The 13,114-nt window shown below is 45.3% G+C and overlaps 1 long non-coding RNA gene across 1 annotated transcript in view; it reads left to right on the forward strand.

Annotated features, from left to right (window-relative positions):
- The first annotated feature begins 9,180 nt into the window (after window positions 1-9,180).
- The window catches only part of LOC143809140 (uncharacterized), a 104,556-nt gene continuing 100,622 nt past the window's right edge, over window positions 9,181-13,114 (forward strand). Inside the window, exon 1 of the long non-coding RNA XR_013222094.1 lies at window positions 9,181-9,316. This is a non-coding gene — a long non-coding RNA (uncharacterized LOC143809140). The remainder of the gene's footprint in view (window positions 9,317-13,114) is intronic.

Below are 13,114 nucleotides of genomic sequence, written 5' to 3' on the forward strand. Positions count from 1 at the left end.
CAGTCTACCATCCACAGATGGACATCTTGGTGGAAAGGTTTATTAAAATATTGAAGGAGTGTAATCGAACATGTACCCCAGATGCAAGAGAATTGCCGAGGTGAGGGTGAGACACCTAAACCCTGGGATCGGGTACTAGTGCTGGTACCTATGTTGGAGAGAAAATTCTGGCCAGGTGGCAGGGCCCTATGAAGTACTTGAAAAGGATGTCAATGTCAACTATATAATCCACCAACCAGGGAGAAGGAAGCCCTACCAGGTGTACCCACATCAAATTGATTAAGCCATGGCGAGATAGGGAGCCTGCGCAAGCTCTGTGTTTGATAACTAATGTCAGGACTCTGAACATTTTGATTAACTTTTGTGCATTACTGCCCTTTTCCAAGATAGCATCTTTGGTCTCATGTCCACTGTGTCTTCCTGCTATATAACTCCACCCCAGCCTTTAGTCTTTGCTAGAGTATTCTGCCTTGCATACAGCTCCACCCTGGCGACTCCCTGGCTTTGCACCTGCACCTGCACCTGCTCCTGTGAACCTGTGTGGAGATCCTGCTACTCAGCTCTGAGTTTCTGCTGCATACATCGGTTTCCAGTAATCCTCCATCTGGCTGCTTGTGTTTGTTTCCATCTGCATTTGCTGGACATGTAAGCTGTTGCTGCTCTGCTTAAACCTGAGACTTTTACCCAGGCCTCCCTGGTTGTGCTAAGATATTATTTTGAACTGCCTTATAGGCATATCTATCTGTGTTTATACTACCAAGGACTTATTCGTGTCAAGTATCCTCAAGAATAATTGTGCTTCATAGACTTTCTGCGTGATTGCACTTTCCTCTGAAGTTTCCTACAGACTGTTAATCTGCGTTTATATTTTTGCACCAAGTGTTGTGGACTTGAGTTTCTCTCTGCACCTGTTTGAATCACTGTGTGATAATATAGACTTTACCACTTATAAAACTGTGTCCTGTAGTTGTCTTGTTCCATGCAAAGAGTCTCCTGAGTTATCCCTTCTAATCATTACAGGATACTCTAGCCTCAAAAGAGGAGACTGCTGGAACAATGACTGCAGAAAGCAGACTAGAGCAGGTGTTCTCCATAATTAGATCACTGCAGAAAGATGTGGAAGGTCTGCAAAAGAAGTTTGGAAGCTTTGAACACCATCAACAAGTGTTTGGACAAACTTTGCAGGACTTAAGCACCCGCATGGCAGCCCAGTAAAACAAACTTGCTGGCATAGAGTCCCAGTATGGACGGGCTTTTCAGGACATAAGCACGCAAATGGCTGCACAAGTGACTTTTCCATCTGGGCAACCACCACCAGCTAGCCCACCTAAGTTGCCCCCATTCAGATTTAATAGTGATCGCGACAAATTTCGTGGCTTTGTGAATCAATGTATGCTATATTTTGATGTGCATGCTGACCGTTTTCCTAATGATAGATCCAAAGTATTGTGTGTAATAATGCTGCTGACCGCACGAGCGCTCACCTGGGCGAATCCGATGATTGAGTCTCGTGACCCACGGTTAAATGATTTGGACAATTTTTTGGCCGCTATGGCATTAATGTTTGATGACCCTAATCGCCGTGCAACCGCTGAATCCGCTTCATTGTCTTTACACCAGGCTAAACCTTCTGTTATTGAGTATGCTACTGAATTCAGGAGATTAGCGGTAGATACTAATTGGGACAGTTATGCACAATTACTTATTTTTAAAAGGGGTCTGTCTAGCATTGTAAAGGATGAATTAGCTCGCTCTGAATCACCACAAGAGCTAGAAATATTTATACAGCATTGTGTGCGCATTGACATTCGCCTTACTATGCGTAGGCAGGAGTAGTTTGCTGCATATAGCCGTATTTCTAACTTTTCCCTTCCTTCCAAAGAGCCTGCAGGTAAAACATCTCGAGAGGTAGAGGAGGTGCCCATGCAAATTGATTCTGTTCAGAGACACGAGAATAATAAGCGCTGGGAGCATCGCCTTCGAGAAAGTCTATGTTTCTACTGCGGCCAGTCTGACCACTTTCTAATCAACTGTCCCAAGTGCCCCAAGCAGCCTAACAAGGTGCTAGCAGCAGTAGGGGAGTATGACAACTATGATGATGAATCTGACATCTCTGAGTGTAGTCTGCCTTTAAACGTTGTATTCCATTCACTTTCTATGACTTCACCAGCCAAGGAGCTAAATGAAAAGAATTCTCACTGTTCTCTCCTAAATAAGATCCTGTGTACAGGACAGTGGATTTCCAGTGCAGCTATGATTCACTCTGGTGCAGGTGGCAATTTTATGGATATCGCATTTGCCAAGGAACATGGTATTGAAATTCAGCAAAGAGCCTCTCCAATTACCATGGAAACAGTGGATGGGTCACCTTTACTCTCCGGGCCTGTGGATCAGGAGACCGCACCCCTTGAAATTTTGTTGGAGCCTAATCATCAAGAGCAACTCTCTTTCTTGTTAATTTCTTCTCCTCATTTTCCTGTGATTTTAGGCATTCCTTGGCTGCATTCTCATAATCCAACTATCAACTGGGAGACCAAGGAGATTATCTTTCCAACAAGGAGCAACTCAGCATTAACTGAAGCTGTCCCCGAGTCCACAGCTACGGAACCACAGGTATTTACTTTACCTTCATCATACAAAGAGTTCTCTGACATCTGTGACAAGAAGAATGCAGATCAGCTTCCTCCACACAGGCATTATGACTGTCCCATTGAGTTGCTTCCTGGGGCAGCTATTCCTTTTGGTAACGTATATCCTTTGGTGGCACCTGAGATTCAAACCTTAAAGGAGTATATTGATGAAAATCTGGCCAAAGGCTTCATACGTCCTTCTTCCTCACCAGCAGGGGCACCTATATTTTTTGTAAAGAAGAAGGATGGGTCCTTGAGACCCTGTGTGGACTATCGAGAGCTCAATAAGGTAACCGTACAGAATCGTTACCCTTTGCCTCTGATTCCCGAATTACTGGAAAGAGTCCGCCATGCTAAGGTGTTCTCTAAACTGGATCTTCGTGGGGCTTATAATTTGGTGCGTATTCGTCCAGGGGATGAGTGGAAGACAGCATTCCGATGCCGTATGGACACTTTGAATATCTTGTGATGCCCTTCGGGCTTTGTAATGCCCCTGCAACGTTTCAACACCTTGCTAATGACATTTTCAGAGATTTGTTGGACCAGTTTGTGGTGATCTATTTGGACGATATTCTAATCTTTTCTGACTCTCTACAGGAACATGAAGAACATGTCAAAGCTGTTTTAAGACGTCTGAAAGAGAACCATCTGTATTTTAAGCCGGAGAAATGCGAGTTCCATCGTTCTGAGATACAGTTCTTAGCTTATATCATCTCTCCCCAGGGGCTGAACATGGAATCTGGTAAGATTCAGGCTATCCTTGACTGGCCGGTCCCCAAGAACGTTAAGGAGGTGCAACGTTTTATTGGTTTTGCAAATTTCTACAGACGTTTTATTCGAAATTTTTCTGATATTGTCCATCCCATTACTTCCTTGACAAAGAAGGAAAAGCTCTTAAAGTGGTCATCACAGGCTCAAGAAGCTTTTGATCGGCTTAAGATCTGTTTCACCTCAGCACCGCTGTTGATACACCCAGATCCAACACTTTCTTTCATTGTGGAAGTGGACGCATCTGATAATGCCTTGGGGGCTATTCTCTCCAAAAGAACTGGAGAGAAGAGTCTGCTACATCCTTGTGCTTCTTTTCCCATAGACTAACCTCAGCACAGAAGAATTACGAAGTGGGAGACAAGGAATTGCTGGCTATTATTGCGGCTTTCAAGAAATGGAGGCATCATCTGAAAGGAGCTGCACAACAGATCGTAGTGCTTACTGACCATCGCAATTTAGAGTTCCTCAGATCCGCTAGATGTCTTTCTCCTCGTCAGGCTCGTTGGAATTTATTGTTAAATCAATTTAATTTTGTTATCTCGTACCATCCAGGTTCTCGTAATGGGAAGGCTGATGCTTTATCCCGAATCCAAGCTGCGGATTCTGTACCTGGAGCCCCGTCCAAGACCATTCTATCTGATGCCAATTTCATCGGAGTTATCCATGATCAGGACTTGTGGAAGAAGTGCAGGGAGGCTTATGACGGTGATGCATTTCTGGCCAACCCACCTGTTGATATTAATCTTGTCCTTAAGGGTGGCATGTGGTTCAGAGATCGACATATCTATGTCCCTGAGGCCGTCCGTCTGCAGATCCTCAAGTTGGTACATGACTGACTCCAAGTTGGCTGGTCACAGGGGGGTACAGAAGACACAAGAGTTCCTAAGCCGATTATTCTGGTGGCCAACTTGCCTGAAGGATACTAAGGACTATGTTCTCTCTTGCTAGGTATGTGCTCGTTACAAGACTCCTCGTGTGGCACCTATGGGTCTCCTGCAACCATTACCTGTTCCGTCCCGACCTTGGGGGTCTATATCAATGGACTTTATTGTACAGCTGCCTATATCGGGGGCATGAAAACGATCATGGTAGTAGTTGATCGCCTGACTAAAGCCGCTCAATTTGTTCCATGCACCGGCCTCCCCTCAGCTAAGGATACAGTGAACTTGGTTATTCAGAATGTCTTCTGCATGGGGTCGCGGATGAGATCATCTCTGACCGTGGAGTACAGTTCACTTCAAGATTCTGGAAGGGGTTTTGCTCTGCACTCAATATTAATGTCTGTCTCTCTTCCGTTTACCATCCCCAGACAAATGGTCAGACTGAGCGTACCAACCAGACGTTGGAACAATATCTAAGATGCTATGTTAGCCATCTCCAAGATGATTGGTTGGAATTACTGCCGTTAGCCGAATTTTCATACAATTCTCAGAGCGCCTCCACTAAGTTCACTCCTTTCTTTGCCAATCTGGGTTATCATCCATGTATCTTACCTAGGTCTCCGTTTAATTCTCCGGTTCCAGCAGTCGAGGAAAGGCTGACTGAGATGAGGCAAAATCTGGAGGTTCTGAAGGAATCCCTGACCACGGCTCAAGAACGTTATAAGAGATCGGCTGATAGATTCCGTAAACCTGCACCCATGTTCAAGGTAGGAGATTCCGTGTGGTTATCAACTAAGAATCTGAAGTTAAACATTCCTTCACAAAAACTTGGACAGAAATTCATTGGCCCTTTCAAGATCAACGGTATTGTGAGCTCTGTGGCCTGCCGTCTGAAGCTGCCTAGGACTATGAAGGTACACCCAGTTTTTCATGTATCTTTACTAAAGCCTGTATCTCCTAATACCTTCCAGGGACGTGTTGTGCCACCTCCGCAGCCTGTGGTGATTGATGGGCAAGAACACTTTGTGGTGGAGGAAATTATTGATTCGAGGATTCGCAGGAATCGGCTCCAATATCTTATAAGATGTGATGGGGGATATCCCCCTGAGGAAGACTCCTGGGAACCTGTGGAAAACATCAATGCCCAACAGAAGATCTCTCGTTTTCATCAAAGATTCCCTGAGAAACCAGGTCCAGGATCGTCCTGTGGCTGATTCTAAAGAGGGAGTAATGTCAGAACTCTGAACATTTTGATTACCTTTTGTGCATTACTGCCCTTTTCCAAGATGGCATCTTTGGTCTCATGTGCACTGTGTCTTCCTGCTATATAACTCCACCCCAGCCTATAGTCTGTGCTAGAGTATTCTGCCTTGCATCCAGCTCCACCCTGGCGACTCCCTGGCTTTGCACCTGCACCTGCACCTGCTCCTGTGAACCTGTGTGGAGATCCTGCTACTCAGCTCTGAGTTTCTGCTGCATACATCGGTTTCCAGTAATCCTCCATCTGGCTGCTTGTGTTTGTTTCCGTCTGCATTTGCTGGACATGTAAGCTGTTGCTGCTCTTCTTAAACCTGAGACTTTTACTCAGGCCTCCCTGGTTGTGCTAAGATATTATTTTGAACTCCCTTATAAGCATATCTATCTGTGTTTGGACTACCAAGGACTTATTCGTGTCAAGTATCCTCAAGAATAATTGTGCTTCATAGACTTTCTGCGTGATTGCACTTTCCTCTGAAGTTTCCTATAGACTGTTAAGCTGCGTTTATATTTACACCAAGTGTTGTGGACTTGAGTTTCTCTCTGCACCTGTTTGAATCACCGTGTGATAATATAGACTTTACCACTTATAAAACTGTCCTGTAGTTAGTTGTCTTGTTCCATGCAAAGAGTCTCCTGAGTTATCCCTTAAGTTATAATCATTACAGCTAAGTCTGAAGCCCATGTGGAAAAGGTCAAAGTGGCAGAGTCACTGTCACATGCCTAAAAGCAACGTTCTTACCTAGCCTCATGCTTGGGTAAACTTGAAGTCGTATCGGATTACCGAAGCCCGCCGAGAGGTGATCTTGAAAATGAAGGGAATGCTGAGCCAGGGAGTAATTGAAGAGTTGAAGAGTAGCTGATCCAGCCCCATTGTCTTAGTGCCGAAGCCAGATGGAGAATAGCGCTTTTGCAATGGCTATAGGAAGCTGAATGAGGTCTCTATGTTCGATACGTACGCAATGTCCTATGGCAATGAATTGATTGAACATCTAAGGCGGCCCCCACCCTTGACCTCACGAAAGGGTATTGGCAAATTCCCATATCATAAGACAGCAAGGAGGAGACTGCCTTCTCAACACCAGATGGATACTTCCAGTACACACGGATACTGTTTGGGTTACAAGGAGCACCAGCCACCTTCCAGAGAGTCATGAACCGGATCCTAGCTCCCCACAATAGGTATGCAGCGGCCTACCTGGATAACATTGTGATTTTCAGCCAGAATTGGGGAAGCCATCTGAGTAAAGTCCAGGTGATACTTGATGCTCTACAGAAGGTGGGGTTTTCTATAAACCTGAAGAAATGTGCAATGGGAATGGAAGAAGATAAATACTTAGGCTATGTCAGAGGCATAAGTGAAATAAAGCACCAAATAAAGTTTACCCAATCCGTGTTGGAAACAACCCTTCTGAAAAAAGCAGGTCAGAGAGTTCCTGGCCATAGTGGGCTATTACCGCCGGTTTTTCCCTAACTTCACCATACCGCCCCTTTAACAAACCTCCTAAAAGGGACAAAGTCTGCAATGGCTAAATGGTCTCCAGAAGCTGAGATGGCCTTCCAGGAACTGAACTGTGTAAACAGCCAGTGTTGGTGGCACCAAATTTCCCTAAGGAGTTTGTAGTCCAGATGGACACGTCAGATGTCTGCTGGGTGCTGTCTTATCATAAGAGGGGAACAGGGAAGAGCACCCCATAATATATTTCAATCAGAAGCTGACATACTGTGAGAAGAATTAAGATTCTTCAAGATTTTAGCTTTCATGTAGAGCATAGACCCAGGAAACTGCTTTGCAATGTAGACGCACTTTCAAAAGTCCACTGTTAGATGGTGGAAGATGCCAAGTCCCCTGGCTTTGGGTAGAGTGGGGTATGTAAGATGGCAGCTGGACAGGTCCTTGATGGGAGTTATGTATCATCGAGGTTGGTAGCTTCGGTGATGTATGCCCGGGAAAGCAGGCTCAGTCACATATAGTGCTGGGAGAGTTAATAGGGCTTATCAAGGCAGGGTTTTTCGAGCAAAGAAATAGGTGAGACTGACTCCTCACATATCCCACCCTGGAGGCATGGTATGGCAAAAAAAAATGGAGACCAAGTGTCTCATTAAGTGTCTGTGACCTGAGAGGGTGAACCTGCAATACTATGTTGACTATTTACTTTCTGTTTTTTCACTTTGTGCTGGAAAAAAAAATCTGTCTTTTTGTTTGCTTATGCTGAGCGGTTTATGAAATTGCAATAAGCCTGCCTGGATGTTTTACTGAAACTGCTTCCTGTGCCTATCTCGACCGCAGCTGAGTGAGTGAAACCCCTTCAAGGGGAAACAGTAAGGCTATGTGCCCACGTTCTGGATTTTTAGCGTTTTTTTAGCGTGTTAATATATTCCGCAATTTTTGTGCCCATGCTGCGTTTTTTTCCGCAGCGGAAAAGCATTGTGGAAAAAAACGCAGCATGTTGATTAATTTTGCGGAAAATTCGCAGTTTTCCCGCAATAGAATTGTATTGGTTCAATTGTAAAAAAAAAACGCTAAAAATCCGCAAAAAAAACGCAGAAAAAAACGCGAGAAAAACGCAAGCGGATTTCCTGCACAGGGAGTCCGGATTTTATCAGGAAAATTCTGCTTACTTTCTGAACGTGGGCACATAGCCTAACCACTCCTCAGAGAAGAATCTCTATACACCCCCTTGGTTGAAGGGAAAATTTGCATAAAAACTTAAAAACCCCATACCTCTCTAATGCAGTAAAGAGGAAAAAAATAAAAAAACAACAACATATTTTAATCAGCCCCTTTACCTTTTTTATTGATGTATACAGTTTAAAATAAAAAATATTGTAAAAGGTGCTCTTTAAATGAAACGGGTCTTTAAGTATCTTGTCAAAGTCACAGTCGCATCTCCAGACAGGAGTGTGACACCACTGTGTAACAATCAGATTTGGCTTAGTGTTAATCTGGGGAGTACAGTTTAATATTTAATTTCATCCTCAAAATGGTCTACAGAATATTCTTTAATAAAAACTCCTGCAGCTTGCAAATAGTATTTTCAAGGTGGAGTACCAGAATTGATAATCAAAACTGTAGTCATACAAATCTAACATCAGGAATGGCAGGGTTCATGCAACAATTAAAAGGTGGAGTCAGTAAACATCCTGGATAAAATGTAAAATAGCTTTGTGGTGATTCATCATATTCAGTCCAGTTGCCATTTTTGTCTCAAATGTAAATTATTTAAAAATGTTATATTTCTCAGTCCTTGATCATGAAAGAGTCCTGGTAGACCACAGTTTCAGCTATAATATCCTACATTCCCAGAGACTTTGCTTTTTGTCATGGGTAGATGATGGGCATCACGATGGGAGCAAAAGGTGTTTTTTCTCTGACTATATTCTTGTCACTCAACAACAAAGCTAAGGAGAGGCTAGACAACATGTATGAGCAAGAATGGATGAAATAAGACTGAACCAAACCTGTTTTGACAACAGGAAATCGCACCAGAATTATAGATCAGCGACAGGACATTAGATCAACATACAACAGAGTTGGCAGTAAAAGGCACAAAATAAGGTAGCAGGCTCAGGACAATTCTGCAAAAGCGGGCGTGACATCCTGATGTTACAATGTGTGCCATGACCTTACATATGCATATGTAGCACAGTCCCAGGCTACACCAAATCCGTAAGTACTGGGCTAGGGTTTAGAGGACTGGGATTCAGCATTCGCGGTTGGGATAAGAACAATCGATGATGACTGGACGAGTGAGGACGAGGAGCGGAGGGGCTGCGGTAAGCAATAAGATATACATTTTTTATATTTTTTAACCTTTTTATGGCTCTTTATGGTTTAGCAATATAGAAGCTAGCAGATGCCATTTTGCTGAATCCCTGCAGAAATGAAGAACAAAAAATTCGCATTTTGACAAATGCAGATTTTTCAAATATTAAAGAAGAATTCAACTCCACTCAAATTTGCTAATCTCTGGGCAAGAAGATATTTTGGAAAGGTCAAGGTTATTTGTTGATTCAAAGAGGAGAGGCGTGCACTCTGGGGATGTGAAGCTGGTGCAGGCTGAACCTGGACTGGATCAAGTTAGAAGAAACAACAGCACTCAGAGCTTGAATTTTAAATTGCTTCATATACGTGTAATTTTTATTAGGGAACACCACAGCAATAAACAAAGTGTTGAGGTAAAGCTTCGACCCCTTGATGGGCCTTTATCAAACCTCACTTTAAAGTGGAGAGCAATAGGGGAAGGGGAGGATGCTGTCCAGGATGGACAAAACAGCTCCAAAGGCAGATGGAGAGTATGAAGGTCCAGAATGGCATGGACAGGGAGTGGGGTCCCTAAAGACACTGTGGGTCCAGAAGCAGGAAGATCGGTGGTTGTGTCACCGGCCATTCTTTCTAACTTTGCCCATTGTGCAAGCTCCACTTTGGCCTTCTTCATTCTGCACTGGGACTTCCAGCTCTAAATAGGCCTCTGACATCACAGTGCAAGTCGTAACATTGGGACATCACAAAGTGTGCTACGGCATCATGAGGTGCACAGCTTTGTCACACATGCACAGTGATGAACAAGGCCTACTCAGCGGCAGACGCCCTAGTGTGGGGAAGGTGGAAACAAGAGGCTGGAAAGCACAGGACTGGACAGTGTTGCTGTGACATATTTTTTCTTAAATCCTTTTCTCGAACCACTACAATGCTGCAAAATGGCAGCTATTTGGCTGCCATTTTATTGAATTAGCACAAAGCAAACGCAATTTGTTTTTGTAAATTGAAGGTAAATTCTATTCACATAAAGCGACTTAGCTCATCTCTATTGCATATGAAAAACAAGTCAAAATCAGTAGGCAGAAGAATTGTAAGCAACCTAGGCTGCAATTTGAGAGGTTAAAAGGAACACTATCATTGACACGATACCTGGGTCAGAGATATATTTGCTCTTCTACAATTTGATTGACAATCCTGATAGGATTACTTCTGTGGCTAATTCAAAGAATGAGGGTTGCTGCTGGGCCTAAAAATCATGACTTGAATATTGAGAGGCAAGTGTCTTTGAAGACATAGCCATTTTAGGATTCAAGTGACTAGGGTACGTACATAAGAAATATTCATTAAATAGTTGAGCATGCAAAGTATTATAACTTTACTGTTAAACTCTAAACTGTATCCAGTGCTGGGAGTTAAAAGTCATTTTGCTTTGTCACTGACTCTAGAAAGAATTATTCATCAATACACTCCACTAGTAAGTAACTGATCTGAATGTGGTAAAAAAAAAACATATAAAGAGAGCTGAATTTTGATTGACTAAGCATATATGTGTGGCCGCTTAGAAAACAGCAGGACTAAGTAATTATTCCACATGGATTCTGTATGATGGGTTATTGGGGTTGTTCAGTTTAGAAAATCCATTTTCCTGCACATTTTAAGGAAATTCTAAGTAGATCTATGAGGTTCTCTCTTCAGGATCCTTATCTATTAGCCACAGTGGAGAGCTGTGACAATGATGGTCTCTTACCCTGGAAGACTTGTCCTGTTATGCAATGAAAGGAAACCTATCTATTTGAGTAATCATCATGTAATGTTTACGAGTCCATTCACATGGACCCATAGACGACACTAAAGGTACCGTCACACTTAGCGACGCTGCAGCGATATAGACAACGAGCCGATCACTGCAGCGTCGCTGCTTAGGTCGCTGTAGAGACGTCAAACACAGCAGCTCCAGAACGATGCAGGAGCGATCCTGTGACGTAACGGTGACTAACTTATCGTTCTCACAGGTCGTTAGCTCCATGTAAAACATTGCTGGCATCGTTGCTTTTGCTGTCAAACACGACGATACACGCCGACCTGACGACCAAATAAAGTTCTGGACTTCTAGCTCCGACCAGCGATATCACAGCGGGATCCAGATCGCTGCTGCGTGTCAAACACAACGAGATCGCTAACCAGGACACTGCAACATCACGGATCGTTGTCATTCTCATTGTAAAGTCGCTCAGTGTGAAGGTACCTTATGTGATCAACTATTCTTAAGAGCACTGATACACACACGATAACCTTTCGGTGTAAACGCACCCCAAGTCCATTTGCAGTGGCAAAATTATTTTTCTGAAGGTTAATCATCAATTTTTACACATTTAAGGCTCTTTTACTCAGGCTGATGCAAACTGTGTGAAGATGAGCAATCATTAATACATATGGTTGGTCCCCATAAAGTTTGCAGATTGTCTGCAGTAGATCCTTTCTTTACGAGGGGGACATGCTGACAACAACAATATTAAGGCCAAAAAAAGAAATGGCCAGAGCAAGGCCGTCCCCTCCCCCGAACCACGGCCTGGGCGGAGACCAGCATGACAGTGGTTTGGAGGTTGGGGATATAGGGTAAATAAGGGGAGGGTTACTGTGGGGGGTAGTATTAAAGGTCACATTGGGGGGTGGGGCCTGCTAGTTCCCGCTCTCCGAACCCCTGGAATCATCCGACTTACCATGGCTGCTGTGGACAGGGTTTTGGAGGGCCTCAGGGCTGCGGGTGCTCTGCACCCCGATGGCTGGCTGGAAGCGCAGGTGTCCAGGATCCTCGGAGGAAGCGCGGGGACAGCAGCGCTTGCTTCACCGCCGGAGCGGCGTTCCCGTCAGTCCAGGCCCCCTGAGCGGTTGTCACCGGACATGGCTCCCAAGGCCCCCCGCAGGCACAGGAGCCCCTCTAGGGACCCTCCAGGCCGGGCGCCGGTGAGTTCCAGGGCCAGCAGGCCCTGGCCTGGGAGGAATCCAACAGCCAGGTGGGGCCCATCAGTGGCTGCTAGGCCTCTGCCGCGTGCTAGAAATGGGGCAGAGCCAGCACACGTTAAGCAGCGTACAGGGCCCAGCAGGTTGGGAGGCCGCGGCGGTGATGTTCCTGTCGTGCGGCCTGCCTCTTCATCTCGGAGCAGCGTGGGAGTCAGCACCGGTGATGGAGCGTGCGGCTGGGGGCAAGATGGCGCCAGGCCTGTCCATTCTCCCATAGCAGGGAGTTATCCTGCGCCCGGGAATCCCAGCAGCGGGGCGTCCTCATCGCTTGGGCTGGCAGTTGGCGACCGTTGGGGTGCAGCTGGATCGTCTGGGCTGGCAAGTACTCCTGTCAGAAGCGTAGTGGCTGACCCTTCTTCAGAGACCGTGGTTCAAGTGCAAGACCCTCCGTCCGAGGTCCTCAGTCCACGCCGGGTTTCACCAGGTCCGGATTTCGGGCTCCAGGGACGTCAGGAAACCGGTATTCTGGCTGGAGGGGTCACAGCCTCCTCGCAGCCTGGTGACTATGTGTCCATGTCTAGTCTATGTCCTCAAAACGTTTCCGTACCGGTTGTTGGTGGTACGCGGAGTAGTGCATCTGGTGTGAATGTGGCTGGCAGGTCTGCTTTTGTGGAAAGCATGGGTGTGCGGGAAGTGTTGGACAATGTGCGGGACTTGTTAGCCAGGTTGGATAGAGGTTTGACTAAGCAGAGGCATTTGGCTGCGTGGGTAGCCCCTTACAGGCCCCCGGTTGGTGTTTTAGCGACAGCGGCGCTGCCATCGGCTCCGGTTTCCGTTTCGGTCCAGACAGA

Source organism: Ranitomeya variabilis, chromosome 2 (genome assembly GCF_051348905.1).
Source record: "Ranitomeya variabilis isolate aRanVar5 chromosome 2, aRanVar5.hap1, whole genome shotgun sequence".
Taxonomy (NCBI): Eukaryota; Metazoa; Chordata; class Amphibia; order Anura; family Dendrobatidae; genus Ranitomeya; species Ranitomeya variabilis.